Source organism: Bison bison, unplaced genomic scaffold (genome assembly GCF_000754665.1).
Source record: "Bison bison bison isolate TAMUID 2011002044 unplaced genomic scaffold, Bison_UMD1.0 scf7180017864317, whole genome shotgun sequence".
NCBI lineage: Eukaryota > Metazoa > Chordata > Mammalia > Artiodactyla > Bovidae > Bison > Bison bison.
In genome coordinates this window covers 8,415,983-8,426,567 of record NW_011494889.1, presented here as the reverse complement: position 1 = coordinate 8,426,567, position 10,585 = coordinate 8,415,983, and the positions used below count along the sequence as shown (strand labels likewise).

General features: G+C 38.2%; 1 protein-coding gene across 1 annotated transcript in view; it reads right to left on the bottom strand.

Moving 5' to 3' along the window:
- LOC104997926 (RAC-gamma serine/threonine-protein kinase-like) overlaps positions 1 to 10,585 on the bottom strand; it is a 177,522-nt gene that overhangs the window by 36,682 nt on the left and 130,255 nt on the right. The window lies entirely within an intron of this gene.

Sequence of the window (10,585 nt, the reverse complement as noted above, 5' to 3'; positions counted from 1 at the left end):
CATCACTTTGTCAACAAAGGTCCATCTAGTCAAGGCTATGGTTTTTCCAGTGGTCATGTATGGATGTGAGAGTTGGGACTATAAAGAAAGCTGAGCACTGAAGAATTGATGCTTTTGAACTGTGGTGTTGGAGAAGACTCTTGAGAGTCCCTTGGACTGCAAGGAGATCCAACCAGTCCATCCTAAAGGAGATCAGTCCTGGGTGTTCACTGGAAGGACTGATGTTAAAGCTGAAACTCCAATACTTTGGCCACCTGATGCGAAGAGCTGACTCATTTGAAAAGACCCTGATGCTGGGAGGGATTAAGGGCAGGAGGAGAAGGGGACGATAGAGGATGAGATGGTTGCATGGCATCACCGACTCAATGGACATGAGTTTGGGTAAACTCCGGGAGTTGGTGATGGACAGGGAGGCCTGGCATGCTGCGGTTCATGTAGTCGCAAAAAGTCAGACACGACTGAGTGACTGAACTGAACTGAACTGAAGCAAATATTACTGAGCATATTCTATCTTATGCTATTACTTTTATTTGTATTTTAGCATTTGTAATTTACAAAGTGTTTTCATATATATAATTTCATTTAACCCCCACCCTAATCCTGAACAGGAGATAACCTCATGTTTAAAGCTGAGAAAAATGAAGATCAGGAGAGTTTTGTGATTTGCCCAAGGTCAAAGAACTAGTAAAACAGCAGAATCAAGACTCAAACTTAGGTCTTCTGATTCCAAGTCCTGTGATCTTCTAATATATCAGATCTTAATAAACACTGGAGGAAATTTTTTAAATGAGTATACACAGTGATTATGCTCTGGAAGTTTATCATTTCCCTCGATTCTGCATAAGACCCCATGCTAAGTTATATTCTGATGAATGAAACTGAGAGGTAAAGACTACAACTAAATAGATTAGCTCTCAAAGTGAAGTTGCTCAGTCGTGTCCGACTCTTTGTGACCCCTACCAGGTTCCTCCATCCATGGGACCCTCCCCAGGCAAGAATACTGGAGTGGGTTGCCATTTCCTTCTCCAGGGGATCTTCCTGACCCAGAGATCGAACCTGGGTCTTCCGCATTGCAGGCAGACACTTTACTCTCTGAGCCACCAGAGAAGCCCCAGATTAGCTCTAGAGTAAATCAGAAAACAGGAGTGAGAAATCATGAGAGCTGCTACCAGGAAAATACATGCTCTAAGCAAAATCTGAGCAGTTCACCTGCAGTATTATAATGAAGGAAGTAGTAAAATCATGAGATTATTTAACAGGAAGCTCAAATGATACACATGTAAGTTTACATTTATAAAGGACATATAACTGATGAAATATTTCAGTGATACAGACAGTTCTCATATGTAGGAGATGGATTTGACATTCTAAACTGCCATAGTCATATCAATTAAAATGGAATTATACATTTTCTTTTGTGCACATTTGTTGTACAATGTAGGAAAAAGTAGAAATTCTATGGAAAAAATTTTTAAATCAGATTGAAGTGTGATTTCAATGAGGAGGAAATATGTGACTAAATATGGCACTATTCTTCAAAATTTTCAAAAAACTATCTCCTTTTAAAGTGATTTTTTCCTTTTATTTTTTTAAATTTTATTTTAACTTTACAATATTGTATTGGTTTTGCCTTATATCAAAATGAATCTGCCACAGGTATACATGTGTTCCCCAACCTGAACCCTCCTCCCTTCTCCCTCCCCATACCATCCCTCTGGGTCGTCCCAGTGCACCAGCCCCAAGCAGTGATTTTTTAAAAAGGTTCTCGACATTCCCAATTCTAAACTTGGTTTATGGGTTAAAGTTTGTAAATATATGAATACAGTATCATTCATAAAAATGAAGGATAGGAAGAAATTTCGATTAAATTTACAGTAATTCATTTAATTTTTAAATAACGCATACCAGGTTTCCATAGTCGCTCAGCTGGTAAAGAATCCACCTGCAATGCAGGAGACCCTGGTTCAATTCCTGGGTCAGGAAGATTTGCTGGAGAAGGGATAGGCTACACACTCCAGCATTCTTGGGCTTCCCTGGTGGCTCAGACAGTAAAGAATCCATCCACCTGCAATCCGCCTAGGTTCAATCCCTGGGTTGGGAAGATCCCCTGGAGAAGGAAATGGATACCAACTCCAGTATTCTTGTCTGGAGAATTCCATGGGCTATATATTATACAGTCCATGGGGTCCCAAAGAGCTGGACATGACTGAGTGATTTTCACTTTCTTTCAAGGCATTCCTCATAGAGAGATGGATAATCCAAGTACCAGATATAACTTTCTATTTTCCTAAAAATTTGAACACAATTAGAGAAAACAAGTCTTCCAATGATCAAGTACATAAAACAGTCTAAAAATCACCCAAAACAAAAACAGGATTAGGAATTTTACATCCAGTTGAACTTTATAAAATCTACTAATTTGTGTCCAAAAAACATATGGAACATTGAGGAGTAATAGAAGAAAAAAAGGAATATTTACATATACACGTATAAACATAAGCAAGAAAAAAATTCATCTTCCTCTTGTGAAAATGGAGAAAACTTAAGATTCTCCTGAGCAAAATGGCACTTGCTAAGGAAGATTCTTTTTGAAGATCCTCTGTATTGCTTCCAAATACTCCAGAGAATACATGAAGGCAAGAGATAATCATTAAGAGATGATCATAATAATCCAACTGAACCAGGAAGACAGCAGTAAGACTGATAAGTAGGGAAAACACGACAGTGCCTGGCTGACTGGCTGACTTACGGTGGGACTTATAGTTATAGTCATCTTCCTATAACTATATAGGTTCTTTTTAACTCAAATACTGATTTGGATACCTAATGCTCAAAAGCCTCCAATGGTTTCCAATGGGTTTCCATTAAAAAAATCAAACTGGTATTCAAGATCTTTCATAGTCTGATTATAGTTTATCCAACCTTAGGAGTTTTTTCCTTCAACAAAAACTTTCTATCCATCTAGCATATCATTTACACTATTTACAAACAAGCTACTCTAATTCCAGACTTCATTTTTGCTTATGTTGTTAACCTCACTGAGAAAGTCTTCTTCCTTCAAAAAACCTAAATATCACCTGTCCTTCTAGGCTCATGTTAATCTTGCCTTATGCATAAATTCTTTTCTAGTATTCCTACCTTACTTTTACCTATTCTCTCAACTTCTACGGCATTAATTTTCTGATCTCCCATAATCCTTGTGTATTTATATATTATAGAGTTAGAGTTGCTTTCTACAGACTATTTTTTATCACATGTAAGACTAAGAATCAAGTCATAAGCTATTTCTTTATCCCCATGAACAAACACAATGAAAGCATTAGTAGGAATCAATTGATTTTTCTACACATTTATTTACAATCTCAGAGTCTAATATTATTCAGAGGTAAAAATGGTTTTTGGTAGGTTTAAGTCCCATAACACCCTTACTTTCTTTCAAACAGAAGAAGAAAAATAGGTTAGTGAGTAAACAGGTCATTGCACTTCTAAAATTGGCCTAAGAAATGCTGACCAATTTCTTTTTCTAAAAGAGACAGAAGAAAGGTTTCAGAGAGGAAAGGGATATTGTCAGAGTGGGCCAGTATCTGCATCACAGAATAAGGCAGAATTCTAATAGGTGCTCCTGGGGACATAGGCTGGCACTTTTCCCTTCCCACCACAGTGAGAAGGAAGGACTAGGTCAAAAGTATGATCAGTCTCAAGACATGGGCAATGTTCAAGTTCTCCACTGAGCAATTGCATCCACTTTTGAGTTGAGCTAATAACTGTCAACATGTCAGGAATCATGACTACTACCCTGGGTAGACAAGCCATTGTGCTCAATGTATCTTTGAAAAGAGCTTTGCAACAAGTCTTGTATGTCAAAATGCAATGTTTTCTACGCAGAGATAAATTTCAATCTATAATTAGTAACTTGCTGCTGTTGTTCAGTTGCTAAGTCGTGTCTGACTCTTTGCGACTCCATGGACTGCAGCAGGCCAGGGTTCCCTGTCCTCCACTATCTCCCAGAGTTTGTTCAGATTCAGGTCCATTGAGTCAGTGATGCTATGTAACCATCTCATCCTCTGCTACCCCTTCTTTTGCTTTCAATTGTTCCCAACATCAGGGTTTTTTCCAATGAGTCGGCTCATCGCATCAGACGGCAAAAGTATTGGAGCTTCAGCTTCAGCAACCATCCTTCCAGTGAATACTGACGGCTGATTTCTTTTAGGATTGACTGGTTTGATCTCCTTTCTGTCCAAGGACTCTCAGAGTCTTCTCCAACACCACAATTTGAAAGTATCAATTCTTTGGCACTCAGCCTTCTTTATGGCCCAGCTCTCACATCTGTACATGACTACTGGAAAGACAGCTTTGACTATATGGACCTTTGTTGGCAGAGTGATGTCTCTGCTTTTGAATATGCTGTCTAGGTTTGTCATAGCTTTCCTTCCAAGGAGAAAGTGTTTTTTAATTTCATGGCTTCAGTCACTGTATGCAATGATTTGATTTTGGAGCTCCCAAAATAAAATCTGTTACTGTTTCCACTTTTTCCCCTTCTGTTTGCCATGAAGTGATGGGACCAGGTGCCATGATCTTGGTGTTTTGAATGCTCAGAGTTAATAATTTACCTAACCATATTTCTGATCAGAGATACAATTTTCTTGGAAAAAATATTATTTTACTTACATTTATATAGTATTATATTTAGAAGGCAATTTCCAATATAGTTCGTATTTGATCCATCCAAAAAAGAATAAAGGTCAAATACTGTTATCCACATTTTATAGGCATTGGAGAACTTACATTATGCATGCCAAAGAATATCCAGCAATTTAAGAGTTGGAATTCTGACCCAAAATCAGATCTGAAAGCTCTAGATAGGGAAAATGTCACAGAATGGAGGTGGGGAATGGAGGAGGGGTTGGGGGAACAACCCATGGCCAGGGAAGCCTGGCGTGCTGCAGTCCATGGCGTTGCAGAGTCGGACACAACTGAGCGACTGGACTGAACTGGGGGAGCACAGAGCGGGAGATAACACTTAGGTGACAGTAGAGAAATATGAATTTTAATCTTGATACTTAACTATCTGGAAAAGGAAATGGCAACCCACTTCAGTATTCTTGCCCAGAGAATCCCATGGACAGAGCCTGGCCAGCTACAGTCCATGGAGTCACAAAGAGTCAGACACAACTGAGCAACTGACACACACTTAACTACCACTACCTAGTAAAGCAACCTTAAAAAGATCACTGAATTTTCTAGAAAGCCCAGAGATAAATCCACGCACCTATGGACACCTTATCTTTGACAAAGGAGGCAAGAATATACAATGGAGAAAAGACAATCTCTTTAATAAATGGTACTGGGGAAACTGGTCAACCACTTATAAAAGAATGAAACTAGAACACTTTCTAACACCATACACAAAAATAAACTCAAAATGGATTAAAGATCTAAACGTAAGACCAGAAACCATAAAACTCCTAGAGGAAAACATAGGCAAAACTCTCTGATATAAATCACAACAGGATCTTTTATGACCCACCTCCCAGAGTAATGGAAATAAAAGCAAAAATAAACAAATGGGACCTAATTAAACTTAAAAGCTTTTGCACAATGAAGGAAACTATAAGCAAAGTGAGAAAACAGCCTTCAGAATGGGAGAAAATACTAGCAAATGAAGCAACTGACATAGAATTAATCTTAAAAATATACAAGCAGCTCCTGCAGCTCAATTCCAGAAAAATAAACGACCCAATCAAAAAATGGGCCAAAGAACTAAACAGACATTTCTCCAAAGAAGGCATACAGATGGCTAACAAACACATGAAAAGATGCTCAACAACACTCATTATCAGAGAAATGCAAATCAAAACCACAATGAGGTACCATCTCATGCCAGTCAGAATAGCTGCTATCGGAAGTCTCTTACCTTGGTGGGTAGCACTTTTTATGCCTGGTTTTTCCTAAAGCTGAGATGGCATCCCAGGCAAAGAAAAAAAAAAAAAAAAGAATAGCTGCTATCAAAAAGTCTACAAACAATAAATGCTGGAGAGGGTGTGGAGAAAAGGGAACCCTCTTACATTGTTGGTGGGAATGCAAACTAGTACAGCCACTATGGAGAACAGTGTGGAGATTCCTTAAAAAACTGGAAATAGAACTGCCATATGCCCCAGCAATCCCACTGTTGGGGATACACACTGAAGAAACCAGAATTGAAAGAGACACATGTATCCTAATGTTCATCGCAGCGCTATTTACAATAGCCAAGATATGGAAGCAACCTAGATGTCCACTGGCAGATGAATGGATAAGAAAGCTGTGGTACATATACACAATGGACTATTACTCAGCCATTAAAAAGAATGCATTTGAATCCATTCTAATGAGGTGGATGAAACTGGAGCCTATTATACAGAGTGAAGTAAGCCAGAAAGAAAAACACCAATACAGTATACTAACGCATATATATGGAATTTAGAAAGATGGTAACAACGAGCCTATATGCAAGACAGCAAAAGAGACACAGACGTAAAGAACAGTCTTTTGGACTCTGTGGGAGAAGGCGAGGGTGGGATGATTTGAGAGCGTAGCACTGAAACATGTATATTATCATATGTGAAGCGGATCGTCAGTCCAGGTTCGATGCATGAGACAGGATGCTCAGGGCTGGTGCACTGGGATGACCCTGGGGATGGGATGAGGAGGGAGGTGGAAGGGGGGTTCTGGATGGGGAACACATGTGCACCTGTTGCTGATTCATGTCAATGTTTGGCAAAAACCACTACAATATTGTAAAGTAATCAGCCTCCAATTAAAATAAATAAATAAATTTTTTTTAAATCACTGAATTTTCAAAGGTTTCATTTTTTCTCATCTCAAAAGGAAAAATCTGGACTAGATGTTTTCAGAAATGCATTCAAAACCTATTATTAGTGCCTAAGATATAGGCACTACGATATATGATATAAAGATCTTATAATACTAGGCTCTTTCCCCTAAAATAACTCACAGTTCACTGGATGAGACATACACATGAACAAGACAACCAAGAAACGTGATTAACAACAAAAGATAACAGCTTTGTGAAGGACAGAAAGGAAGAATTTACCAAGGAATGAGGCTGGGGATTTAAATCTGAACTGTCTTAAAGGATGAAAGAAAAATATTATTCCAGCAAATAGAAGACAGAGGGAACAGCATAAAGGCTCAGAGTAAAAATGCTCCATAGTTTATACAGGAAATTACAAACAGTTCAGTACTGCCAAAGTGTAAGTGGACAGCAGAAGAGAGATGAGCAAAGAGCTGAAAGCGGAGGCCAGGATGAGATCTTTGTGTGATATATTAAGGAATCTGGACTTCATCCAGCAGGATAAAATGAAGATCTAGGGCCGGGCTTTCACAGGTTAGCAGCATAGTTAGGATTTAATTTTAGAAAGATCACTTTGACATTCATGGGAAGGAAGAATATGAATGGTAGAAACTACAGGCAGAGATCTATAGTTAAAAATCGATAGCAGAGATGATGAGGGCCTATTCTAGAGATTAGAGAGAAGGTCAAGAAATAAGAAGACAGACCAGAAAGCCTAGAAATAAACTGGGAGTCAGATGAAGATATGAGGGAGGAAAAGGCATGAAACAGATCCAGGTTTCTGCTCAAGACAGAACTGAGGTAGTGAATACGGGGGGAAAAGTTAATCAAATTATCTTCAGTTCAGCTTAAGATTTGTTGCCTCCAAAAATATCTAGGCAGAGATGTCCAGTAGTCAGTTGAATATAGTAAAGATAGCAATCTCATGCTCAGAAAAGAGGCCTGCCCTGAAGATACATAAGTGTGGGAGCAAGCTGTATACTAGGAGGAACTGAAACCTTATTGTGAATGTGACCATCCAGGAAGAGAGTACAAAGTGAGAATAGTCCTTGGCCAGAACCCAGTTAGATATCCAAATGCATGCAATAAGTCAACCAAGAAAACCAGCAAAGAAAAGCATCTTAGAAAACAATGAGAGATCATCCCAAGAAAGAAGTAGTAATCAAAACTATAAAATGTCCCTCAAATGTAAATCCAGGAAAAGAAGAACTAAAAAAAATGTCTCCTAGTCTGAGCAGTTAAGGGGTCACTGGAGAACTTACTGAAAGTAGCTTCATCAAGCAAATAAAAAAGTTAGACTGAAGTGGACTGAAAAGTAGAAACAACTAGTATAAAGACATCTTTGGGGAAATTTTGAACTAGAAGAAAAGGAATCTGAAACTTAATGAAGAATGGAAAGATCAATACCAAGTCCCATCTAGTTCTCTTACTTTATTATTTTCATACAAATAAAAAGCCTATTTTGGTAAAGTTTCATTAAAACTCACAAAGATTAATCTTGAAGTACCATATTTTAATTATAGGGGGAAAATAGGGGACACACTGTAGCTATATATAACATCTCCCAACATACCTGAGTATGCTGCACCCTGTATTCCTGGCTCCTTTCTGTCATATGCTGAAGACAGCTAGAACCAGTGGGAGACTACTGAGTAACTCTCTCTGGCTCTTACTGTTCCTTCTCTTAATACCTCACGAAAACATTCCTTGTTACCCTCTGCCTGAAATATTCTTGTCCTCTATTTTATAATAATTTCATCCCCATTCACTCTTCAATGGCCTGCTCAAACTTCCCTCACAGAATCACAGAAAGCTAGAGACAAAGGGGACCTTACAAATTCATTCAGGTGTCCTCACCATGCTGATGAAGGGACTAAAGACCAGAGACTGTGAGAACGACCTGCCCAAGGTCGTACTCATGGTTTTTGGTAGAGCTTAAATTTGAACTATTTCTTCAACTAGGGCCCTTTTCACTACACATTACTATCTCAGGTAATTATTGCAAGGAGGCTTCCCTGATAGCTTAGTTGGTAAAGAATCTGCCTGCAATGCAGGAGACCCCGGTTAGATTCCTGGGTCAGGAAGATCCGCTGGAGAAGGGATAGGCTACCCACTCCAGTATTCTGGCCTGGAGAATTCCATGGACTGTATAGTCCATGGGGTTGCAAAGAGTCAGACACGACTTTGACAAAAACAAATTATTGCAAACTTATGACTGCGATAAGTCAGGCGTTAAAAACAATCAGTTTAAAACAGTTCGTTGTAAGATGCATGTTATTAACATGTTTCCTGAAATTAAGGAGCTGGTCTATAACTTCGCTTATTAACTATCCACAACTACTTGATTATTCAAGTAAAGATTACAGATGCCAACTAATATTGATTTCATGGATAAGCTGACTGTCAGTCACTAAATAGGTTCTCTCCTCAAGAGTGCAGCATTTATTTCAGCCTCTGCCAGTGGAAGTGTTGGAGCAGATGTTGGCAGACTGTGACATACAGTATGTCTTTAAAACTTGTTGGGGTGTGAAATTTCATAAGGTCAAAAAATGCTGCATTTTGATCAGCAGATACAGGAGTTCTGTACTTTATAAATTATTTCAGACAAACCAGTAATAGCATTTGCTAGTAAAATAGACAAACTAAGAAACCACACTGGCTTTAGGTCAGATATGATAATGTACACTGCTAATGTTTTAAAAGCCAATTTCTATCACGTTAAACCAAACACTTGCCCAAAATGTCTTTAGAAAGAAAATGTATTCATAAGTCAATACAAAATATAAGGTATTATTTCAATTGACAATGGGATTTTTAACATAATTTTCTACTGAGAGAAAGCCATAAGTATCTAATGAGCCATTTTGGTGGAGAAAAAATTATTTTCTTAATACACAAATATAACAGTATCCTCACTTTTTAAAAAATGAAACTCCCTATGGAAAAATCCACTTACATAAACAGGAGTTCAGTTTTTTTTTTTTTTTGTTAAAATGATTTCACAAACTTTTTGGTTTATTGTCATACCTTATTGTTTAAAAAAACTGAAAGAAAGTATCCCCCCCCCAAAAAAAGACTGTGGCACTATGTAATGATAAAATCACATGTATAACATTCGAGGATTTTTATCATTTTGGATTTTCTGATGCTGCTATATTTTTTAACTGATTTTTGCTTCAATTTTCCCTCATATCTTTCCAAATCATGACTAATAGATAACTGCATATAATCAATGGAGAAGGCAATGGCACCCCACTCCAGTACTCTTGCCTGGAAAATCCCATGGACGCAGGAGCCTGGTAGGCTGCAGTCCATGGGGTCGCCAAGAGTCGACGATTGAGCAACTTCATTTTCACTTTTCACTTTCATGCATCGGAGAAGGAAATGGCAACCCACTCCAGTGTTCTTGCCTGGAGAATCCCAGGGACGGGGGAGCCTGGTGGGCTGCCGTCTATTGGGGTGCAAAGAGTCTGACACGACTGAGGCGACTTAGCAGCAGCAGCATACAATCAAAATTAAAATTAAGAATGGTGTGTCTAGTTAAAGATTTTATCACAAACTTTACCTCTTATGCAAATTTATTTTAACTTAATATTATGCTTTAAAATGTTTTACTCCTGAATTAACACAGAAAACCCCTTTCATTGATTAATCAGCAATTTAAACAATCTGAAAGTCTGGTTTTAACAATTATAATCACCATCATCATCATCATCTTTCAGTTTATTTTTG